We start from the raw sequence: 13,166 nt of genomic DNA, 5'->3' as shown, positions 1-13,166 counted from the left end.
ACAATTTACTTTACTTTTGGTACAATTGATTGATATTGTGATAGCCATTTTCTTGATCACTTATATACAAGGATAATGATGTGTTTAATATACCTGAAATAATAAGTTTTATTCTGATAATATGTTATAAAATATTTGTTAAATAAAAAAAAGGAGAAAATGAAGAATAGAAGAAAGGGAGAAAGTGACTTGAATATGCAGAGAATATATAATAGTAGTATAAAACAAAGAAATAAAATAGTCTTCTTTACTATTTTTTGTGTGCAAAGGGTATTGCCCCTTTTATACGAAAAACACATCCTTGAAGATGTGAGCTATCCATGGTAATGGACCCTAGACACACACGCACACGCACGCATGCACACACACGAACACACGTGTATGCGCGCATACACGGGCACTAAAATTTATTAGTTATTAGTTTTTCTAATATTTCTTGTCATATATTTTTAAGGCTCCTTGTTTATTAATTATTCTTATATTTTTTTAGCATATATGTTTAATGCTACTTAAATAATAATTAGAATTCTAATATTTGTTTCCATATATTTTTAATGATACTTAACGATTAATTATTGTAGTATTTCTTGTCATATATCTATCTCTTACTATATATTTTTTGGACTCCTTTATACCAATCATATTACATCAAATTTGTTGATTAATTAAAATAGATGAATTATTTTTTGTTATTTACCTTACCAAACACTTTTGAACTTATTTTAAGTTATTTTTATTTTATCTCAATTATTTTTTATATTTATTAAAAACTTTAAAACTTTAAAATTATTCAAAAATAAATTTGATCAACTTTTTAATCCAATACAAACACTCTCTAAGACTCCATAAGGTCTAGAATCATGTATTTAATGTTGTGAGCGCTCTTCCATCAAGGAAAGTAGACTTGGCCAACCCCTATAAGTAGAACCTAGCAACAACAGATGAGAACCAAAACAAACAATTCTATTTCACTCAAAACTAATATGAAAGATGTTGGAGAAGATGAAAATATATGCCTAAGTTTTAACCATTTTGGACTTGTATCGGATATAGCTGCAAAAATCTCCGATGAATTTCAGGTGGAGGAGAACCATAACTTGGATGACGGCAAAGAAGATTTTTTGTATTCTCATTAGTCTTTGAGAATTCAAATAACTCAATTGCGAAATTCATCTATGACACTCCGATTATATTTGAGCAACCAAATTTCCCTCTTTTCAATTGGGATATGTTGCTAAGCGATTCAGATTTGAAATGACGTTGATAAATCAATTTCACTAAAGAAATTGTATATAAAAAAATGAATGATTGAAGGTGACGATACCTAGCGTAAGTTACTGTATGAGGAAGCTGAAGATAAGCCAGTCATCACCAGGAAAACGCAACAAGAGTAAATCAACTGGATTTGGGCCAAGAATTCGAGATTTGTTACGACGGACTAATAGTGAGGGCAGTTTTGTTTTCTCACAAACTCAAAAGAAAAGAAAAATCAAAAAATTACAGTGAGGTGGTGAAGCAGACGAAAAATTATTGAAGCAAACGAAAACCAGGGGAGGAGAGAATGATTTACCGGCAGATGCGAAAATTACTCATAGGATTTTTTGCTATTGGTATGGTAGAAGTTATAGGCAATTCTAACATGCAAATGCAAATTCTTCTAACATACATTGGTATAGAGTTTGAGTTTTTTACATGCAAATGCTTTTAGCATATAATGTTATAGATTTCTTTTTTCGTGTTCTACTATATGATTTTATCACCAACCATTCCTAAATGGATGTTCCTTTTTTACTTTCCAATTATGAAATTAAAAACATTTTGAGAACTCCTCTCTATCAAAATTTGCTTTTTTACTTCCCAATTATGAAATTAAAAACATTTTGACAACTCCTTTCTATCAAAATGTTGGATTTTTAGATTCATTTTTATTTTATTTATCTCTATATTTCAACACTACTTAATTTCTTAAGTATAAGTTCTCCTAATAATTCTTATCATCTATTTTAGGACTCCTTAATTATTAAGAATTTTTAAAACTTCTTATCATATGTTTTAGGGCTATTTATGTATTAATTTTATTAATACTTCGTGTCATATATTTTAAAACTATTTAATTATTAATTTTTTTAAATACTTCTTACTATATATTTTAGGATTACTTAATTATTGAGTTTTCTAATACTCTTAGCATATAATTTTTCTATTTCTCTTGCCATATATTTTAGCACTCCTTAATTTTTTATTTTTCTTAACAGTACTTACCATAAATTTTATGTTCTTTAGTTATTCATAGTTCTAATATCATTTGCCATTATTTTTACAAAAAATATAAGATATAAATTTTTTGTCATATATTTTAAGGTTTCTTAGTTATTAGTTGTTATTTGTTGACTGGGGAATTTCTATATTCTTCATAAAAATAAAAAATACAATATAAGAATGTGAAAAAACAAAAACTTTATGAAATCGTACTAAAATTTAGAAATTAGTAAGACAAAATACTACTTACATATATTTTATGTTCTTTAGTTATTAATAGTTCTAATATTTCTTGTCATTTTTAAAAAAATTAAAAGATATATAATTTTTCCATATATTTTAGGTTTCTTAGTTATTAATTGTTCTAATATTTCTTGCCCTATATTTTGAAGTGTCTTAGTTATTAAGTACTGTTCTAATGTCTCTTATAATAGTGTGTGTTGTTAGACTATTTAAAAGGCATATATCATCATGCTTGACTTTGAATCTAACTAATGATTGAAAAAATTTCATATTCTTCATAAAAATAAAATTACAATATAAAATTGTATAAATTAAAATCAACAACTTTATGCAATCGTACTGAAATATAGAAATTAGTACGACATAATACAAAAGAAGCATTTAGGAAGAATAAAATAATTGCAAACATAATCGAAAAACAATAATTATTCTTATAAATTTATCCTCGCTTAGATCATCAGTTCTTCAATCAATACTTTCATAAAAAATTCATCTTTGAAATGAGTAATGTTTGAGAGGCTTCAAAGTCATCATCTTTATATGTATGATTTGCCTCAATATTATCACATTTATTTGAGGGACTTGCTTCATCCTCATATATCTGAAAAGACAAGTGTATCGCCATATTATTATCTTTTCTTTTGAGAGGCGGTTGATAAAGTTTCACAAAATGATCAGTGGTACTACATTCACGTGCCCAATGAGCTTTCATATCATATCGATGACAAATATTGATTCTACCATAATGCCGATAATTATTTCATTCTATATCACGTCCTCATTCACATTCATGATCAGGATAATTATTTTGTCTTGATTCACACTGATTATGTGCTGCTACAACATTTGCTTCAGTGAATAGAGCAATACAAGTAGACGAGCTTCATGATTTTTCATCAATAAAGTATTATTCTGCTTAGCTATGCATGCAATTAATTTAGAATATTTTTAAAACCCTTTTCATAGTATTGTTCTTGTGATAACATATTTGAAGAGTGAAAAATAGAAAAAAATTTCTCAAGTACATCATTATCAGTGATAGTATCTCCACATAATATTAATATGGAACTTACTGTATGAATAGCAGAATTATGCTTAGTTAGAGTTGAAAATCTTGAAATTGAAGGTTTATCCACTCATATCTAGCTTTTGGTAACACCGTAAGTTTTAGGTGGTCACATCGATCCTTCAAATTAATCCATATTGTCACACCTCTTTTTCGAGCTTCGGCAGTAGGGGTTTTCCAATTTAAATGATGGAATTGATTTGAGATTATTTTATCTTTTCAGAATCGTCACTTGTAATTGAGTTATATATAGTGTTCCAAGTCACCTTGTTGTTTAATCCCTAATCAAAAGAAAATGAATATTTGTTTGGTTTGCGAATCAAAAACTTGGGAAGGAATTCTGTTGAGCGAGGGGATGATATTAGGTTTCCCTCAAGTCCCATGGTTCTAGTACGGTCACTTTTACTGACTTAAATTTCTTTTAATTTTTTTTTGGATATATTTTATATGCTACAGTTTCACACATATTTTTGTTGTTGAATTTTTATTAGTCTTAAACTGGATGCATAATTGCATTCTCAATCTTGACGTTTACACTTTAGAGACATAAATGTCTTCTTCGCATTTCACCTAATGATTAAGTGTTACTTTAAATTAATAAAAAATAATATATAAGTGGACAAGGTGCGTCACCGCATCCTTGAGTTTTTTTTTTTTTTAATATTAAGAAAGATGTATAACCACATTCCTTATTAAAACAAACTTTTCAAGTGAGTCATATATTTTAATATTTTGCCTATTAATAGGCAGTTTAAGCGTATTATTAGCAATTAAACTATATGTACTTATAACACTATTTACATAATAAAAGTCTAAAATGTTAAACAAACATAAAGTTATTTCATATTAAAATTCGACACACACACACATACATATATATTAGTATATTTACAAGTTATGAGAAATGGACAATGAAAATAAAAACTAAAAATTTGTGTGTCTTAATTTTTCTGAAATAAAAGTTTTAATAAAGTTGACTAAATAGACTATTAGAATAATTCTTTTAAACTTTTAATTGATTTTTGATTGAACACAAGAGGTACTTAATTGATAACAACACATGGTACAAAATGAAAAATAATGTATAAAAGAATAAATAGGAAATAACTCAACATTATTGTGTCAAAATTAAACACGCCTAAATTTTGAGCAAACTTCATAACATTGGAATCAATTATTATATAATCATAAAAATAAAAATACAACAAAAATTAAATAGTACCTCGTCCAAATAAAAATCACCAAGTAAAAATTATTTTTAAAAAATATATTCAATTTCATAAATTATTTTCTAGTCTAGTAAAAATAAAATATGTCTCTCAAAAATATTTTTCATTCATAAATCAAATACTAAAAATCATTTACGAAAAATATTTTCTACTCACCAACCAAACATGAGAAAATAAATCCAAAATCTACTTATTTTCGAGGAAAACATTTTCTAGGAACACATTTTCCATAGAACACATTTTCCTTCATACCAAACACACCCTAGATTTGGGTACGATTTTATCTAAGCCAAAGTCAACAAATCTAACCCGAAGTCTACAACCTGTGAATTTGAAAGAGGGGTTCACATAAGTAAAATTGCTTGGATGAAGAAATTAGTTTTTTCTTTTTGCTTGACTTTTGCTTCTTTGGGAAGAAAAGTGAGAGGAGTGTGTTTTTGTTTAGAAGGTGAATTTAGAAAACGAAAGAGAGAGAGGAGAGTGTGCATTATTATACGTATATGTATGCAGACGTGCAAGAATTACAAAAATGACCATTATATTTAAAATTTGAGCACTTTAGTTTCTATTCTAATCAAATTAAGTTTAGATATAGCCAAATTGAGTTAAATAACTATAGCCAGAATTAAAATAAGATGAATAATCATTGATTAATTATTTGAGCTTCTTAATTCAAACAAGACAAAATAATTATCAATACTTATTCATCACTTAAAATATAGAACTAATTATACAACATTATAAAATTCACTAATTCAAAGAAATAAATGTGTAATTATGTTAAACACTATTTTAGGCTATTTATTAAATATTTATATAAAAGATAAAAATTGTAAAAAACAATATGTAAAATTATATAGTTAATTCTCATAAATACTAACCTAAACTAATTAAAAAATTATTTTAAAATATATATCTTTTAGGATTTTCCAAAGGCAATATTTCTAATTATTGAAATCGAAGAAGGTCGATAGTAACTTGAATTGCATAAGGTAAAAATTGGGTGTCAACACCTGAACTCCCTAATGAATCCACTAGTCTATGCTAAAAAGTACTACAGGAATCACCTAAAAAATATGACTATTTTCTACTCATGGTGGCTACATGGTTTATGGAGGCTAAGAGTTATCTGAACTCTTCCCCATATTGGTGTTCTATACTACTTCCAAAATATCATTACATTATCTCTTACGTTTTTAAAACATACATACTTCTGTGATTTGAGATTGCAGATCAAAACTTAGCTCAAAGGATATCTTGGGAATCTCAGTTTCTCTGCTTGCTTCATTTAGAAAGCTATTACTCTTTTATGAAAACTAGCTCGAAGGCTCTTTGGAAATCTCAGTTCCCTTTTTCTTTTTAAATGTGAAAGCATTTTATACTTCCTTGGGAATACTTAGTTGTCATATATACTGTTTTGGACAAAGACTTCACTTTACTCTGAACTGAACTCAAAATTAAGTCTTAAAAAATGTTTTTGAATGACTTATGAAACTTGAAATGAACTTATTCTTCTTATCTTTACTCTTTACTCAACCTAATCTTTATGTCTTAATACAATTTTAAAAGCATTTGTAAAAGACTTCTTGAAAGAACTCTAAAAACCTTCTAGACTTGACTCTAAGCTTTCGTTGAATTTGAAATTACGGATTCAAGGTTGTAACTCATGTTTCTGGATTATTTATATATGATTAGAAGTCATTTATAGCAGTTGATATCACTAAGAAATGTTAAAATACATTAGAAAGGCTTAATCGGACTGAACTACGAAAGTTGGGCGAAAAATGCCGATTTGGGTGCCGCGCCAGAACCATTGGTCTGAAGCTCCATTTAGGCGCATTGTTGGAACGCCGCCCCAGACCCTCCGGCACAGATGGGGCGTGCTGCACCTGAACTTTCCCAGGTGACACCTGACGAATTTTCATCTCGTTTTTTTATCTTAAATCGTCCTAATGCGATTTCTTTTCTCAAATTCACCTTATATCTATGTAACCAATTCATATATACAAGGATTTAACCCAAGAACTCAATAAACAACACTTTCTACCTCAAGAGATTCATAAACTTCAATTCATGTTCAAGAACGAAAGCAATTCAAGAACAACATTCAAGATCCAATATTTTATGATGAAATTAAGCTGATTCGTGGCACGCGGGTGAACAAACCCAACATTATGGAAGACTCACATAACTTTTTAGGGATCATACGTGACTAAATCCTCAAGTTAGTTCGATAATCTTGGAGAATCTTGTTCTAGCGTGACTTCTGTTTTTTTCTAAATTGAATAAAGTCTAGTTTTTACCCCAATTTAATCTTATAATTGAATTAATTAAATTAGGTAAGAAAAAGACAACTTTGACTTTCCCAAATTTAGATTGGACTTTTGTTAATCTTACATTCCAACTTCCGAAAGACATAACTCACTCATATGATATCGAGATCGTGCAAACTCGGCGGCGCTATAAATATTATTCTAAGAGCTTTCCATTCAAATCTGGAACTTCTCCTAACTCATCCTGATAAAGGATTTATGATCATTTTGTATTTACCAAAAAACTCACTTTTCTAACTTAGACAAATTTTCCAGATTTCCCTATATTTCCCAAAAAAAAAAAAACCAATGTATTCAGATTTTAAACAATTCTCTAGTTCTTTCTATTTGCGAGGTGTTACATTATATTCCCATTGGGAACATTCATCCTTGAATGAATTTATTCTTACTAGACTAAGGGTAGTAACTTAAAGTTTAAAAACCAAACGAGAAATTACAACAATAACATGCTTACTCATAACTTAAAGTGTACTAACAAGAAAGTTAGTACCTTGGTCTGCTTTTTCTCCGAATTTTAAGTGATGTGATATCACTTCTTCATGTCCTCCTTAGCTTCCCAGCTAGATTCTTCAATAAATTGGTTCCTTCAAAGGACCTTGACTGGTGCTACCTCTTTTGTTCTCAATTTGCAAAATTGGTGATCTAGAATTTGCACCAGAATCTCCTCATGAGATAGACTATCCTAGATCCCAATATTTTCATTTGGTATGATCAAAGATATATCGCCCATGCACTTCTTCAACATGGAGTTTTAAAACACCGGATGAGGTGCTGCTAACTCTTGTGGTAGCTCCAACTCATAAACTACATTGCTAATTCTCTTGGCTATGCGATAAGGTCCAATATACCGGGACTGAGTTTCCCCTTCTTACTAAACCTCATAACCCCCTTCATGGTTGAAACTTTCATATATACCCAATCATCTACTTCAAACTATCACAACTTTATCTTAACATCATTGTAGGACTTTTGACGACTCTGCACCATTTTCAACCACTTTTGAATCACCTTCTCCATAGCTTGGTGAACTAAATATTGGTCCTATAAACCTTGCTTCACCAACTTCAAACCATCCATTAGGATATCTACACCTTCTTCCATAAAGAGCATCATAAGGAGTCATTTCGATGCTAAAGTGATAATGTTGTTGAAGGCAAACTCAATTAGATGTCAGGTGATCATCCCAATTCCTTTTCAAATCAATCACGCATGCCCTGAACATATTCTCTAAGGCTGGATAGTACGATCCGCTTGCCCGTCATTTTGAGGATGAAAGACAGTACTTCAGTTCACCTTTTGAACCCAAACCTTTCTGAAAAGATTTCCAGAACCGTGCAGTAAATTCTGCATCTTTATACAATGATTGAGACCGAAACTCCATGAAGTCATACCAAATCTTGAATATACATATTAGAATAATCCTCTGCTGAATGGGTAATCTTTACCAGCAGAAAGTGGGCTGATTTGGTCATTCTATCGACAATCACCCAAATAAAATCATGCTGCCTACGAGAACAAGGTAAATATGTGATGAAATCCATATTAATTATCTCCCATTTACACTCCGAAAGTTCTAAAATTCTGAGTCAAACCTCCAAACCATTGGTGCTATACTTTAACTAGTTGGCAATTCAGGCACTGGATTGACAATGAACTTCTTCATACCATTCCACTAGTATACTTCTCTCAAATCATAGTACATATTTGCAGAACCTGGATGAATGGAATATTTTGATCTATGAGCTTCCTCCATGATTCTCTGTTGGAGTCCATCCATCATAGGTACACACAATATACGTTGTTATATTTTTACACCATCTCCCCCTTGTTCAAAAGCTAATACTCTTTGCTTATGAACATTTATCTTTAATTAAAGCAAAAAGGGATCATGGTCTTGATTTTCTATCACTTCAAACATTAACAACGATTCAGCCCCATTCGTCACCACTATCCCTCCTTTTGTGGAATGCATGAGTCGGGCTCCTAGACGTGCAAGTGTATGCACATCTTTTGCTAATTCTTTCTTCTCTTCTTCAAGATGGGCGGTACTGCCGATAAACAACCTTCCTAAGATATAAAAAACTACATTAGCCTTACCTGTGTGATAGAGAATGCTCATGTCATAATCCTTGAAAAATTCTAACCAACTCCTTGTTCTGAGATGAAGCTCTATATGGGTGAACACATATTGCTCTTGTGATCAATGAATACATCAACATGAACGCCATACAAATGGTGAAACCATATCTTCAAGGTGAACACCATAATATCCAACTCTAAGTCATGGGTTGGTTAGTTCTTCTCATGAACCTTCCACTATCTGGAAGTATAAGCTATTATAACTTTGGCATTCTGCATTAATACACAACCTAAACCTACTCTAGATGCATCACAATACACCACAAAACTTTGAGTACCTTCTGGTAAAGTCAAAACTGGTAGTAGTCAACCTCATTATCTACTCCTGAAAACTCTTCTCACAACCCTCATATCGTTGAAACTTAACTGTCTTCTGAGTCAATTTTGTCAATGAAGATTAAAAACTTCTACAAATCTCCTATAACAGCCAGCCAAACCTAAGAAATTTCTAATATCAGTTGGAGATGTGGGTCTAGGCTAATTTTGTACTACCTCAATTTTCTGGGTATCCACTTTTATACCATCAACAGAAACTATGCAACCCAAGAATGTCATAGACTCAAGCCAAAACTCATACTTAGAGAACTTGACATATAACTCTCTATCCTTTAAAGTTAGAAGAACTATTCTGAGATGACTAGCATGATAATCTTCATTCCTTGAATAGATTAGTATGTCATTTATGAAGACGATAACAGATATATCTAAATAAGGTTTGAAGACTCTATTTATAAGGTCAATGAATGTTGCAGGCGCATTGGTCAACCCAAAGGACATGACAAAAAATTCATAATGCCCATATCTTGTTCTGAAAGTTGTCTTTGGAATATGACATTCCTTAACTTTCAGTTGATGGTAGCATGATCTGAGATCAATTTTCGAGAAGCAAGAAGAACCCTGAAGCTGGTCGAAAAGATCGTCAATCTTAGGAAGAGGATACTTATTCTTGACGATAACCTTATTCAGTTGAAGGTAATCTATACACATCCTAAGGGACCCATCTTTTTTTCTTACAAATAAGACAAAAGCTCCCTAAGGTGAGACACTTGGTCCAATGAAACCCTTATCTAACAGATCTTTTAACTGTTCCTTCAACCTTGTTAGAGTCATTCTATATGGCGGAATAAATATAGGATGAGTATCTGGAAGAAGATCTAAACTGAATTCTATCTCTCTTAAGAGGGACTCTGAGAAGATCATCTGAAAAGACTTCTTGGAACTCTTTTACTATGGGAACTAACTGAATAGGAGGTATCTAAAAACTAGAGTCATAACTCGGACTAAGTGATAAACACACCCCTTAGAAACTAACTTCCTAGCCTTAAGGTATGAAATTAAACGACCCTTAAGCACTGCTGAACTGCTTTTACATTCTAAGACTAACTCATTTGGAAACTGATAGTTGACTATTCGAGTTCTACAATTGATTGAGGAAAAATAGCCATGAAGAAAGTCCATAAAAAAATGACATCAAAGTCTACCATGTCTAACTCAATTAAATCAACCATGATACTCTTTTGATTGAAAGAAATAGGACAATCTCAATAGATTCTCTTCTAGAATGGATTCACCAAAAGGTGAAGAAACACTTAATGATCCACTAAGTTGCGTAGGAGTAATATCAAAGTTCATAGCAACATATGGAGTTACAAAAGATAAACTCGCTCTTGGGTCTAGCAATGCATAAACAGTAAAGTCAAAGAGTTGAATCATACCAGTGACAACATATAGGGAATCTCTTGCTGATTGTTGAGCGCATCCAAGCGGCTTATCCCTTCGCCAGTACAAGAAGTAGCTCCCCTAGGTGTAGCCCTGTCTGGTGGAGCAATCTATAAATACTGGGCCTTGTTTTTCCCATTACTATTTCCCTACCTGTTCTTTGGACACTCTCTCATGAATGCCCATTCTGACCACACTTGAAATAGCTAGTGAAGCCATCACGACAAGTACCTGAATGATATCTGCCACGCTTGGCGCATGCAGGAGGCTTACTACCCCCTTGTGCCACGCCCCCTACGAATATGTAGGTTTAAATCTGAAAATATAATTGTTGTACACAACCTTGCTCTTAGGTGCAGGTGCATTAGTAGCTCCCTTCTGTTTCTGCTGGAATGATGACCGGTTGGCATTCCTCTTCTGCTGCCTGGATTCATCCCCTGTCTTAGCTCTCTTGTTCTTGAACTCCTCCCTTTCCCTTACCTTTTTCTCTGCTATATGTTTCACATATATCATCAACCTCAAAATGTCCATGTCCCCAATAAGTATTGGTGCCCGACCCTCTTTGCTTGAAGAACGACCCAATCTACCAACAAACAAACTCATCCTACTCTTCATGTCCTTAATATTTTAAGAGCATAACGAGATAATTGGGTGAACTTCAACCCATAAACATGCAAACTAAGAAAATCATAAAGTGTGAGGAACTCATGTATTTGGCCTCTTTCGGTTCTCGGGAAAAGAGACGCCTCAAAACAAGCTCAACCCGCATGTGGTGCGTCTTTATCTCTACCATCTTTCCACTTATCAAACAATGTTCTTGCAATACCTTTGAGTTGGTAAGCAGCTAGTTCAATTATCTCAGTGTCAACAAGGTTAGCAACTAGTTCAATTCTCTCAGTGTCAGCAACATGCATCACCCCAAACACTTTTTTCAGTTACTTAGTGAAGTTCTCTGGATCTTCAATAGTGCTTGCACCAGTGAAACTAGGGGGATTCATCCTCAAGAAATCACGAATCCTTGAAGTGTCGAACCCTTCTTGCCGAGCTCCTCATTGCTGACCAGCCTTATTTGCCACAGCTTGACTCAGCATCCTAATTATCACTCGTAATTCAGCATTAGGGACTTCTCTCTGGGTTTGCACTTCAGGTGCATTGGGTACCTCTTGTCCTTAATGTTCCTTCTAATTAGAGGACCTCTTGCTGCTCTTGTGGAGGAATATTTATATGAAAATATGTGCAAGAAATTTCGTAAATGTTGCAGACTCCTAATTATAGATTAGGAGCGCTTCACACCGATAACTAGGACTCTACATACACGACTTCATAGAATCCCTAGAACTCTTAAACTTTGTACTCTGATATCAAGCATTTTCACGCCCAGAGCCTATATACTCGATGTGGCCGCGACTCAAACACCATTGCTGGCCTCGAGCGAACCTTTGGCATGTCTTATTTACTTAGTGAAAGATTAAACAATATATAAAACTCATGAAAGATATCTTAAAGAAATAACTTTGCCAAAATGACAACTCATGTCTTAAAGATTACAATAGAAATGATAAGACTCAAGAACTAACTCTATTTGTCTATGAAGTCTCTAAAACAAAGATGGATATTGGGACATGACCCCCAATAACCCTAACAATTAAAAAAGAAAATCAAATAATAAAAAATGTCCTCTAGAATGTAAGGAGGCTCACCAACTGACTCTAAGCTTCTCACTGGATCAATCGTACGCCGAATGTCGATCCTAGTTACCTGCCTCTACATCATAATACGGTGCAGGATAACTGGTATAAGTACAAACAACATAGGCTAGAAAGAGTCTGAAAGAAAGTGAAGAACTTACCTAGCTCAACTCAACTCAACATAACTGACTCATTTTAGTTTAAGCAATTTAAACTCAAGTGCAATATAAAGAAAAACTATTTTGAAAACATGTTGTAAATTCTAAAGCTATACAAGGATCAAAATAACTCCGAGATGTATGTCAAATTACAAATAAACTAATGTATATATATACATACATTTAACTTATATGGGAGTTTCTCTAACCGACAACCATCACGTAAGAGCTATAGTGATGATACAACATTTTTCCTAACGCTACAAGAGTCGTCCTACATCTTTCCATCGATATAGGACCTGAACTGCCTAATGGTTTCACTAGTTTATGTT

At 32.3% G+C, this 13,166-nt stretch overlaps 1 pseudogene; it reads left to right on the top strand.

Annotated features, from left to right (window-relative positions):
- The first annotated feature begins 983 nt into the window (after positions 1 to 983).
- On the top strand, positions 984 to 1,678 carry LOC114075176 (annotated as a pseudogene).
- The last annotated feature ends 11,488 nt before the right edge of the window (positions 1,679 to 13,166 follow it).

This window comes from Solanum pennellii, chromosome 12 (genome assembly GCF_001406875.1).
Source record: "Solanum pennellii chromosome 12, SPENNV200".
Classification (NCBI taxonomy): domain Eukaryota; kingdom Viridiplantae; phylum Streptophyta; class Magnoliopsida; order Solanales; family Solanaceae; genus Solanum; species Solanum pennellii.
The sequence above is the reverse complement of the archived record's forward strand: the minus strand, read 5'-3'. Positions and strand labels throughout refer to the sequence as shown.